General features: G+C 39.8%; 1 protein-coding gene across 1 annotated transcript in view; it reads left to right on the top strand.

Annotated features, from left to right (window-relative positions):
• The first annotated feature begins 11,073 nt into the window (after positions 1 to 11,073).
• Positions 11,074 to 13,013, top strand: part of MAT2B (methionine adenosyltransferase 2 non-catalytic beta subunit) — a 50,115-nt gene continuing 48,175 nt past the window's right edge. The window contains exon 1 of the mRNA XM_077895614.1: positions 11,074 to 11,091. The gene's annotated coding sequence lies outside the window, so the exon portion shown is untranslated. The remainder of the gene's footprint in view (positions 11,092 to 13,013) is intronic.

Raw genomic sequence — 13,013 nt, 5'->3', positions numbered from 1 at the left:
TTTAGCTCAGGTCATAATCCCAACGTCCTGGGATGGAGCACCAAGTTGGGCTCCCCACTGAGCAGAGAGTCTGCTTCCCCCTTTCCATCTGCCCTTCCCACCCACTTGTACGCTCTCTCTCTCTCAAATAAATAAAATATTTTTTAAAACCCCAATATCATAGTCCACAATGATGTCTGAATAATTTCAAAATGGAGATTTTCTATAGAAGACTGAAGCCACAAAATATAGCCACTTTTTTATTTCATAAAAAGTAAAAAAATCCAGATGGAGAAAGACTCCACAGTCACTTGATAAGCACATATGACAGGCAAAGCAAATTTCTTCTTAAAAAAAAAAAAGATTTTATTTATTTTTTCATGATAGAGAAAGAGACAGAGGCAGAGAGAAGCAGGCTCCATGCAGGCAGCCCGATGTGGGACTCAATCCTAGGACTCCAGGATCATGCCCTGGGCCAAAGGCAGATACTCAACTGCTGAGCCACCCAGGCATCCCCAAATTTCTTCTGATTAGACAGTTTTATAAATTAAGGATAATACCAAAAGTCCAAAAGTAGTCAAGATCTATGCAGACCGAACCTAGAAGAAATGCAAGTGTTCTTTACTTTGGAAAGGATAATCCATCATCATCTAAGAAATGCAAAGTAAAATGAAACACCAATATTTCTGTATCAGATTAACAATGATCAAAAACTATGATGAGGGGATCCCTGGGTGGCTCAGCCGTTTAGCACCTGCCTTTGGCCCAGGGCATGATCCTGGGGTCCCCGGATAGAGTCCCAAGTCGGGCTCCCTGCATGGAGCCTGCTTCTCCCTCTGCCTGTGTCTCTGCCTCTATGTGTGTGTGTGTCTCTCATGAATAAATAAATCTTTTTTTTTAAAAAAAATCGACTGGACAGTATCTGTTAAAGTAAAAAATATATATATATACGTGCCCTTTGGCCAGAAATTTCTCTCCCAAGATTTTGGTTTGTTTGTTTGTTTGTTTCTGCCAGGACTTCATCTTTCAGACTGGTATCTATACAAAGACTTTAGCCTAAGAATGTTCCCTACAAAATTGTCTGAAAGCAAAAGGTGATAGAGGTCTTTGACTAGCTAAGTGGTTAACTAAGGTCTTGGTTTGCAAAGTACTTAGTGATCTAGCAGGAATTTCCAACCCCTTCTAGGTCAGGTCAGGTGGTGAGTACTAAGCTAGGACCTGAACAAATGCATAGGAGTGAGTCAGATAAGGGAAGGATTCAGTGGAAATGTATTATCCAATAGAAAGTTAAGAGAGTTTGCTCCATTTGAGAAACAACATTCAGTATCACCAGAGAAAAGTTGAACTGCAAGAATAAATAGATCTGACCGTGAATGGTAAAAAGGAAAACGTATACTATGAAATTTGATCTTTAACCCGTGGACAATGGGGAGCCCTTAAAGGGCAATGGATTAGCATCAGATGTTTCTGAATGTCACATTGCTGAGTGGAAAATTAGTTCTATGGGAATAAATCAGAAGTTAGATCATTTATCCAATGATATTTACTAGTACCTATTGTGTGTTAGACACTGTCTAGTTGCTGTAGAAGAAGAAAAAGATAATTATCCAGGTAAAAGCAGATGGCCCATAGCCTGAGGAATAGTTGAGACTCTCCGGTTTGTACAATAGATGAGTGACCTTGCTATCACCTGAAATAAAGAACTTAGATGAAAGAGCTCATTTGCCAAGTGAAGTGGACACAGTCAGTTTGGGACATACTGAGTTTGAGGTGGAGTGGAGATGTCAGATAGAATCTTGCATGTGTAGGTCCTCAGGAGAAGGTTCTGAACAACATACACATCTGGGAACAGTAAGAGTGTGGACAGTAACTGATTCTTAGGGATTGGTGAGATCTGCCAGTGAGAGTCATTTAACAACTATCAAAAATTTTTTAAATAACTACTATGCTAGAGGCCAAAGAATTGTATAAAGACGGTTCCTATCTCCACAGAGCTTTCAATCTAGCAAGAAAGACAGGCTCATGCATACATAAAGTTACAAACTGATTTAATGATGCTGAAGAAAAAGCACAACTTTAATAATATGATGGAGATACAGAGCATAATAAATGACAGCAATGGATTACACCAAATGCTGCCAAAAATCATCATCATCATCACAGTCCCAGTTCTCCCCAAGGGAGGAGGATATCTACAGGAGAAAGTTCAGGCCTTTCAGAAAGCTGTGAAATGGATGGACTATATTTCTGAGGGAGTGACAGGCTGGTGTGTACTGAAGGTGTGGATGAGGTCTCTTTAGAAAGAAAGAGCTAAACTTTGGACTTTTTATTAACACTTCAAGCTTTTGCTTCAAGGTTTTTGGCATGCTGCCTCCCAACATGCAGGACCTGGCCTATGTGTGCTGAGGCTCACAGGTAAAAGTCTAAGTTATAGGAGGCCAGGGCTTGGGAACTGAGGGTCATGTCTAGTTTAACTTAGTCCCAGTATAGCCATGTTAGCCTTTAACTTTAACTCCCTGTCCATGTTCACACTGACAAGAGAGCATCGTCCACAATTTGGGATACCCTGCCTCCTTTCTCATCATCCCTGGAAACCCTTCCTCCAGATCCTCTCTTCTTGCTGCTATTCATGACTACTATAGGAACATCTCCTGAAACAGGGTGGGGGGCCCAAAAGTAGTGGCAAAGTTTTGTTTGTTTGTTTGTTTTAATATTTATTTATTCATGAGAGACACAGAGAGAGTGGGAGAGATACAGGCAGAGAAAGAAGCAGGCTCCATGCAGGGAGCCCGACGTGGGACCCGATCCTGGGACTTCAGGATCACATCCTGAACCCAGGGCAGATGCTAAACCACTAAGCCACCCAGGGATCCCAGTAGTGGCAAAGTTAGAGAGAAGGCCCCAGGACCTAAAGACATGGAGTCATTCACTCTCCTTAGAAAAGTTTTTGTTGAGACCCCAACTCTAACATTCCTTCAAATTAAGAGTCATCAGCGCCTTAATCACAAGTCAAATTTTGTTTACTGATTTTCTGAAGACTATCACAACAGAGAGGGCGACTCCAATGCCTTCTTCCCATCTTAGTCACAATAATATTTATCTCTTCTGCCTGAATCAGGAATAAAGGACTCATCCTCTGTCACCCACAGCCACTTCATAATCCTCATTAGCTGTAGATTCAAGAGAAAAACAATAGCAGGACAAACATTTGCTGTTTTTCTGTATTTTCACTTGAACCATCCTAATTCTCCTCCTGGCTCTATGGATGCTGCAAAGTGGGTAGGAGAAAACTAAGAGAGTGCCGTAGGAAATTAAAAAGTACAAAGATTAATCGTTCAAAATCTTATCTCACTACACTGTATTTTAAAACTCATGTTGAGAGAAATGACCAAAGGAGGGGAAATAAGTGTAAAATTTGTGAAAAACAATAAATATTTATTGAGAAGCCCAAATTAGAGACATTTAATGTCTTAATTAGAGCCAGGAGGATGCCTGGCTCAGTGAGTTAAGTGTCTGACTTTGGCTCAAGTCAGGATCTCAGGACCCTGAGATCAAGCCCCAAATGGGGCATCCCGCTCAGCGGAGAGTCTTGTCCTTCTGCCCCTCCCCCCACTTGGGTGCATGCTCTCTCTTTCTCAAATAAATAAATAAAATCTTAAAAAAAAATAAAGCCATCTCTGAAAAAGATACATTGTATAGGTCTGTTTCCCTTGTCTTTCTCATTCTAAGCCACCAGAGTCTGATTTCTGTTCCCAATCCTCTGCAAAACTCCTGCCAATTTCTGCAGTGAACTCTACCTTACCAAATCCAATGGGCACCTCCCTAGCTTCATCCTCCACTAACAGAACTTCCTTTCTTTTTTTTTTTTTAATTTTTTTTTTAATTTATTTATTTATGATAGTCACAGAGAGAGAGAGAGGCAGAGACACAGGCAGAGGGAGAAGCAGGCTCCTTGCACCGGGAGCCCGATGTGGGATTCGATCCCAGGTCTCCAGGATCGTGCCCTGGGCCAAAGGCAGGCGCCAAACCGCTGCGCCACCCAGGGATCCCCAAAACTTCCTTTCTTGAAATGCTCTCTTTTCCAGAGAGCTGGTGCCACATCCTTGGTTTTCTCTCAACCTAACTGCTGCTTTTCTCACTCCTTTGTTGCACCATCCTGTACCTGGCTTGTCATTATTGCAGTAAGGAGTTGAACCTGCACTCTCTTTTCTTTTACTACACTCTCCCCCTAGATGACCTCATTAAGTGTTCTGGACTTTGCCACCTCCAACAGAATCACTGATTTAGATGAGGAACATCAGTGCTATCAAGTGAAAGTTGTTAGGTTACAAGATATTCACAGGTCCCAAAGTAGGATCCCGAAGATTACTTATTAATTGCAAAGGGTAAAAGAATGTGCCACCAGGGGCACCTGGCCAGCTCAGTTGGTGGAGTGTGAGACTCTTGATCTTGGTGAGTTCAAGCCCCACCTTTGGTGTAGGGATTACTAAAAAGGAAGGAAGGAGGGGGAGGAAAGATGGAAGGAAGAAAGGAAGGGAGGGAGGGAGAGAGGGAAGGAGAAGGGAGGAAGGGAGGAAGGAAGGAACCATCATAGCAAATGGTAAAACACCACTAATATTAGGATGTCCTTTTGTCAGGTGCCTTCTAATATGATACAATATGCATACACAGCACTATCAGTCTAATCAAGTCTCAAAAATAACACTTTACAGAAAATACAAGACTTAGTCCCTGAAGAAAATCATCAGGTAATTGATAATGTCTCGGCAAAAAGCCAATGTGATGAGACAAAAAAAGTATGCATGTTCACATAAAAACTTGCACACAAATGTTTATAGCAGCTTTATTCATAATTGCCAAAACTTGGAAACAGCCAAAATGTCTTTCAGTAGGTGAATGTATAAATAAATTGTGATACACCCAGACAATGGAATATTAACCAATGTTAAAAAGAATGAGCTATCAAGCCATGAAAATGCACAGAGGAAACAAATGCATATTATGAAGTGAAAAGAGTCATTCTGAAAGAGTCATTCTGTATACCGTGTGATTCTAACTATATGACGTTCCAGAACAGGCAAAATTGTGGAGACAAAAAGATCAATGGTTGCCAGGAGCTGGCAGAGGAAGGAGAGGGATGAATAGGTGGAACACGGAGGATTTCTAGGGCGGTGAAAATGCTCTGTATGACACCACAAAGATATGCCATTGTATATACATTTGCCCAAACCCATAGATACAATACCAAGAGTTTACTAATGTAAAGTGTGGACTTCTGGTGATTACAGTGTGTCAGTGTAGGTTCATCAATTGTAACGAATGTACCACTCTTGCGGGTTTGTTGCTAAGGAGGGAGGCTGTGCAAGTGTGAGGGGCCGGGATGAAGTGTGGTAGGGAGGGATATGGAGAATCTCTTTACCTTCCACTCACTTTTCCTGTGAATTTAAAACCACTCTTTAAAAAAGGAGATTAAAAGAGTAAACAAAATGTGGGAAGCTTCATGACATACTGATTTTTTAAAAAAGTTATAAAATAAATTTTTGGAACAATTAGAGAAATTTAAATGTAGCTGATATGGAATTGTGAATCTTCTTAAGTGTGACAATGGTCTTGCAGTCATATGAGAGAATGACCTTATTCTTAGAAAATGGATACTGATGTTTTTAAAAATAAAATGTCATGACATTTAAAAAAAAGTCTTTTTGAAACGTTTCAGAAAAAGCATGTTTTTTATTTAAGATTTTATTTATTTATTCATGAGACACACAGGGAAACAGGCAGAGACATAGAGGGAGAAGCAGGCTCCCCACAGGGATCCTGATGCAGGACCAGATCCCAGAACTCCAGGATCACAACTTGAGCCAAAGGCAGATGCTCAACCACTGAGCCACCCAGGTGTCCCACAAAAACCAATTTAATTTAAGAAATATATAGAGGGGAATCTGAGTGGCTCAGTCAGTTAAGCCATCAACTCTTGATTTTGGCTTAGGTCATGGTCTTGGGGTAGTGAGATTGCACCCTCAGCAGGCTCTATGTGCTCAGCGGGGAGTCAGCTTGAGATGCTCTCTCTGCCCTTCCTCCTGCTTGTGTGCTCTCTTTCTAAAAAATACATCTTTTTTTTTTTTTTTTAAGATTTTATCCATTTATTTATGAGAGACAGAGGGAGTGAGGCAGAGATGGAGGCAGAGATGGAGGCAGAGGGAGAAGCGGGCTCTCTGTGGGGACCCCAATGTAGAACTCGATCCCAGGACCCTGGAATCATGACCTGAGTGAAAGGCAGACACTCAACCACTGAGCCATCTAGATGCCCAATAAATAAATCTTTAAAATAATAAAATATATATAGAGAAAGCAATTATAGTAGAATAGTAACAATTGTTGAATTTGGGTAGAAATGGGGTAAGAATGTTCATTAAGCTCTTCTTTTAATTTTTTTGTAAGTTTGAAAATTTTTATAATAAAAAGTCTAAAAAATTCTACATTAGCTAAAAAGTTGCATATGTACAATTTTAGTTCAGTCCTCTCGAGGTTCTGACTCATGTATCCCTCCTTCCTCACACCCTCAGCTGATGGCATTACCACATACTTAGCTGAGAACTGAAGCAGTCAGGCAGGACTTCCACATCTTTCCTTTGTTAAATTTGCCAACCCGAATACATGTGTCCTCATGTTCTCTTGCCTCTACTCCTTGTAGGACATTGTATTATTCTTCGAAATATAGTAATTCCAGGGGGAGGGTTATCCTTCTCTTCTCCATTGAAGTCAGGCTGGGCCATGAGACTTGCAGTGTCCCTCCCTTCAGAAGAATTCGACATTCTTGTCTCTGCAAATGTGAATTGGAATACAGCCCTATTTCTAAACAAGGTCACATTCTGAGGTGCTGGGGATTAGGATTTCAACATGTCACTTTGGGGGGCAAAATTCAACCTGTAACACATCCTATTAGTTTAGTGGATCCTCCCTACTTCATACAAATGTGCTCTAGTAATAGACCTTTCAAAACCAAACAAAAAAAAAGAGGCAGAACAAAACTCATAATCCGCCTTGGATCTTATATCACCCTCCACCCTTCCACACATTCACCTCTTTATAGAAACAGTGTTTGGAAGAGTTTTCTACAATACCTAGTTCCCCTCCTTATTTTCCAGTCCTTTCTCTCACCCTTCAGTTGAACTTCTGTACCCTTCCTCCACTAACCTACCAATTCCAGTGGCCAAATCAAAGAATTTGGCAGTGTCCCTGGGATAGTGGTGATGGTTGAACAACTCTAAAGATATCATCGAAAACCACTGAATTTAACACTTTAAAAGGCTGACTTTTAAGGTGTTTTTTTTCTGTATTGATTTCTAAATTTCCTTATATAGCATGACAATTAGCTCTCGGATTTCTCATGCATCATATATATTTTCTCCCAGCTTGTCTTTTTTTTTTTTTTTAAGATTTTATTTATTTATTCATGAGAGACACACACAGAGAGAAGCAGAAACACAGGCAGAGGGAGAGGGAGAAGCAGGCTCCCTGCAAGGAGCCAGATGCTGGACTTGATCCCTGGACTCCCATCACACCCCGAGCTGAAGGCAGACACTCAATCACTGAGCCACCCTGGTGTCCCTCCCAGTTTGTCTTTTGACTTGGTTAATTATCACTATTATTGTTGCCGTTGTTATTACACAGATATTCACAAAAATGTACCTGGCTTATATTGTCGGTATTTTCACTTTCGGTTTCTGAATTTCATGATATGCTCATAAAAGGATACCTCACTCCAAGATTATTGTACGCATTTCCCCACATCTTAAACCTTTCAAACCTGTTAAGAACTTATTTAGTATAAGTAAAGTAGGAATTTATTATTTTTAATTATTAATTTTATTTATTTATTTATTTATGATAGTCACACAGAGAGAGAGAGAGAGGCAGAGACACAGGCAGAGGGAGAAGCAGGCTCCATGCAACGGGAGCCTGATGTGGGATTCGATCCCGGGTCTCCAGGATCACGCCCTAGGCCAAAGGCAGGCGCCAAACCGCTGTGCCACCCAGGGATCCCTTAATGATTAATTTTTAATTCATTTTTATTCCCTAATAAATTCCTACATGTATATTTGAGTCTATGAGTTAATTAGCATAAAAGTATCTTTCTTACAAACCTGGGGGGTTAGGAGAAAGATCAGGTTTGGAGGGACAAGATGATGAATTAATATTAAATTTACTTTAAAAACCTTTCTTGGGCCTGTGAGTTTGATATACCAGTGGAACATACTGGTAAAGATGCCTTTTAGGCATGTGGAAATGGGAAGCCATAGATTGAGAGAGAGTTTGGGACAGAGCCATTCATGTGGGAATAGGAATCACAGAGATAGGAAAAACCTTGGATGGTGGAATCCAAGGTAATTTTTAAAAGAGTGTTACAAGCGAGAGGAGGTTGTAAAAAAAGAAGAAATAAAAACCTTTGTTCTTGCCCTTGGGGTATCATTATAACTAAGAGATATATCTCTTAAACTTGAAAAAATGTGTGCATATCCCAACAAGGAAAACGCTTTTGATTTCTTAGGTCCTAATGAATTTAAAAATGTAAATACTGTCCAAGTAGTTCATCATTTGTATTGTAACTGAACTTGGGGGGTTCACCTCTTGGGGTGTATTAAATTGAATACAACCCAAAGAAGTGTTGAAAGCAAATAACTTTTTATTACTTCTTACAAGTTAAGAGACAAGGATAGCTTTCAAAGCACTATCTCCCCATGGGGTTAGTAAATGAAGCTTTTATTCGGTGTATTAGGGGGCAGGGAGCTTCCATGTACATTAAAGAATGTACACAATATAAATAATAGTGAAAGGGAATATAAGGGAAGGGAGAAGAAATGTGTGGGAAATATCAGAAAGGGAGACAGAACGTAAAGACTGCTAACTCTGGGAAACGAACTAGGGGTGGTAGAAGGGGAGGAGGGCGGGGGGTGGGAGTGAATGGGTGACAGGCACTGGGTGTTATTCTGTATGTTAGTAAATTGAACACCAATAAAAAATAAATTAAAAAAATAAAATAAAACAATAAGTATTTTAAAAAAAAAGAATGTACACATATTCTATTACTTAGGCACTTTAGTTTATGCATGCCTAGCTCATCAACATGCTAGAGCATACATGTTGAATGTTCAAAAAAATGGCAGAAAACCTCACCCACTGAAGGAGATCTTAGTATTGTAATGAGCTAAGGGTAACTTCAGGACAGCAGAGGTAAGTTCTGTGCAAGTCCTCAGCTCCAAATTAGTTCAGAATGGCTCATTCACATGGCTATCAGGAAAATACCTAGCCAGGTGTCTCCTTGGCAGGAAATACTGGTCTGGCAAAACAAAACATTCATACCCTGTTTTTGTCCCTATTCCCCCTCCTCCCTTCTGCTAATAACTTTCAGCCCTCTGATCTGAGTAACTTCCAAATGCAGCCTAGGTAACAGTACCAATGCAATGGCTAACACTACTTCAAACTTATATCCTGGAAATTGCTGACTGAATCTAAGCTTGACTTACCCAAATGATCCAAAACAAAATATGACTGTTATTATTTTAAAATTGAGGCATAAATTACATATAGTAATACAGATAGTGAAATGAACAGATCTAAAAATTTTTTTTTAAAAAAATTCAATTGCTGGACTCATGGGTGGGTGGCTCAGCAGTTGAGCGTCTGCCTTCAGCTCATGGGATCCAGGATAGAGCCCTGGATGAGGCTCCCTGCGGAAAGCCTGCTTCTCCCTCAGCCTATGGCTCTGCCTCTCTGTCTCTCATGAATAAATAAATCTTTAAAAAATAATAAAAATTCAATTGCAACTTATTTTTTTAAACTTAAAATTTTTTTTAAAGTAACCTATACACCCAGTGAGCTTGAACTCATGACCCGGAGATCGAGTCACATACTATACTGCCTGCCAGCCAGCCACCTCCAGATAACTTATAGTTTGATTAGCATATGTATCCTTGTTACCTATCAAGATATAAAACTAAAAAAAAAAAGATATAAAATATTCTCATAACCTCAGAAAGTTCATTTACGGCCCTCACAATCAACCCCTCCTTCTCCCCCAAGCTAGTTTTTTCACCATAGATTAGTTTCAACTGTTTCAGAATTTCACATAAGTGGAATCATACTCTTTTGTGTCTAGTTTCCTTAACTCAGCATAATGATTTTGCGTTGCATTCATATAGTTCATTTCTTTGTATAGCTAAGCAATATCCCAATAGTTTGCATATACCACAATCTATCCATTCATCTATTAATGGATATTTAGGTTATTTCCAGTTTTAGGTTATTTTGAATTAATCTGCCATATTCTTGGACAAGTCTTTATGTATATACACTTGCATTTCTCCTTGGTAGTCATCCAGAAATGGAATTGCTGAGTTAGGAGTTCAACTTTATAATAAATTGCCCAACAGTTTTCTAAAGTGGTTGTGTCATTTTATACTCCCACTGGCAATGAATGAGCAATCTAGTTGCCAAAAATGCTTGTTAGCATATGATGTTATCTTTTTAATTTTAACCATTGTTAAGTATGTAATGGTATTGTAACTGAACTAATATAGTGAGTTCCCTCTTTGCTAAGTTACAGATAGGATCTATGCCAAGTGGAGTTGTCGCACAAAGCAAAATTTTATTTGCAACATATAAGGAAATCACAGGGAATAACTTTCAAAGCGGTGAGTCCCCAAGCAAGGATGAATGGCTTCCTTTTATTTAGGGTTAGGATGAATATTTAGAAGGGAGCCTGGTCATTGAATGTAGAGGCAGGTATAAAGTCACACATGTACCTTAAGGAAACATGCCTGTATGTACATGATATAGTGAGTGAATGAGGCTTGTCTTCCCCCCTTCTTGGGTGGAGATTTTATGCTGTTATATTATATAATAATAAAGTATTATAATGAGGGAAAGGTAACTGTTGGTGACTTCACAGGCCATTACATTGTCCATCTGTGCAGGTGTGAGCCAGAGTTTGAGTTCAAATTGCTCATGTGATACTCAGGAGAACCCTGTCGAGTCAGACATTATTGCTTGAGTTTAAGTTTCCATCACAGGGTGGATGTTTCGCTCCTCTGGTCTTTTGCCTGAGTTGAGGTAAGCTGGAAAGAAGAGCTTAAGGAAAAATGTGGGACAAAGGTCGGTGGGCATGAGTACAAGTCTTAGGATCTGGCTGGTAACAGTATTTTAAGTTTGTGAGAGACAGAGAGAAGCAGAGACATAGGCAGAGGGAGAAGTGGATTCCCTGTGGGGAAGCCTGATGCGGGACTTGATCCCAGAACCCCCGGTTCATGACCTGAGTAAAAGGCAGACGCTCAACCACTGAGCCACCCAGGTGCTCCGCAATATGATTTTAGTTTGCATTTCCCAGATATTGAACTTTTTCTTATATGATTATTAACCATTATTACATCTTTGTGAAGTATCTGTTGAAAATGTGTGCATTTTTAAAATGATGTTTAAAAATTATTAAGTTGTAGTGTTGTTGATATCTGACCTCTGTTCTTCTAGAGCCAAAATATAACACGAGGACAGTGTGGAATAGAGTAACAACAGTTTTATTGTCTTGTCAGGCAAAGGAAGCTGCAGCAGGCTTTCAAAAACTGCAAGCCCCCCTGGAGAAAGGAGCTGGGGGCTTTACAGGGGAACAGATGAGCTAGCCAGTTTCCACAGGAATTAGGTTTGCATGGCCAGCCTCTGTAGTTGGTACTGCAATGAGGGTGGTACTGCGGTCTCTTGCAGAAGGGAGGAGGGAGGTTTGTGGGAGAGAGGGAAAAGGTTACTCTGTTTAAAATCAAGTTTTGCTGAAGCATTAGTCCAGCCTTTTGATTTTTGTTCAACTTTATGCTTTAAAATTTTAATTTTAATTTTTTAAAAGACTTTATTTCAGAGAGAGAGAGAGAGAGAGGAGGGAGGGGCAGAGGAAGAGGGAGAGAAACTCAAGCATACAACAGCTGAGGGCTGAGACCCTGAGATCCTGACCTGAGCTGAAACCAACTGGACCAACCAGGTGCCCATTATGCATTTTTAAAATAAGTTATTTATTTATTTAAACAATCTCTACCCCCAACTTGGGGCTTGAATTCACAACCTGGAAATCAAGAGTCACATGCTCCACCAACTGAGCCAGTCAGGTGTCCTTCAACTTTATGCTTTTGTGCAATTTCAGTAGGGTTCTTTAAATATTCTGACTATAACTCCTTTTTGGATATATGTATAAAGGTTTTTTCCCCCCTCAGTCTGTGATTTGCTTATTTATTTTCTTAATATTGTTTATTGATGGATACAAGTTTTTAATTTTGATAAAATTTATCAATTTTTAAAAATTGCATAGTTTCCATTACTTATAGACCTTCCACACGTTTTATAGAGTTTACTAGGTGCTATGTGCTTGAAGCGTCTGGAATAAAGGGTTAAGTGTTTTTTTTTCTTAGCTCTATCTAAATGGCATTTCATTGTTGTTGTTCTTAAGTTGTTACAGAGCCATAGTCCAGAACAATGGTTCAAAATTTAACTGAGCATGTTCACTGTCCTTAAAATCGTTAAAAATAAGATTGCTGGGCTCCATTCCCATAGAATGATTTTGTTTCGGGTTTGGTGATACAGGCAGGTTTGCAAATTATTCATCTAGAAGTCCTTGATGCTTGGCCTAACTTAAAGCTACTCCACCTACAATTTTCTGTCGGACGGCAGCATAATGTTAATAGAAATGACCTGTTGCATTTTAATTTTTGGGTGCTGTTACCACCAGTGTCTTTTACTGTTCGTCAAAATAGTTAATTAGAAGATACTAGGCGGGGAACCCCTGGGTGGTTAAGTGCCTGCCTTTGGCCCAGGGTGTCATCCTGGAGTCCCGGGATCGAGTCCCACATCAGGCTCCCTGCATGGAGCCTGCTTCTATCTCTGCCCACCCCTCCACCCCCATTTCTCTCTCTGTGTCTCTCATGAATAAATAAATAAAATCTTAAAAAAAAAAAAAAGAAGATACTAGGCAGAAAAGCACTGAAAAACTTTACCAA

Source organism: Canis aureus, chromosome 4 (assembly GCF_053574225.1).
Source record: "Canis aureus isolate CA01 chromosome 4, VMU_Caureus_v.1.0, whole genome shotgun sequence".
NCBI classification, from domain to species: Eukaryota; Metazoa; Chordata; class Mammalia; order Carnivora; family Canidae; genus Canis; species Canis aureus.
Note: the sequence above shows the minus strand (reverse complement) of the source record. Positions and strands in the feature narration are given on the sequence as shown.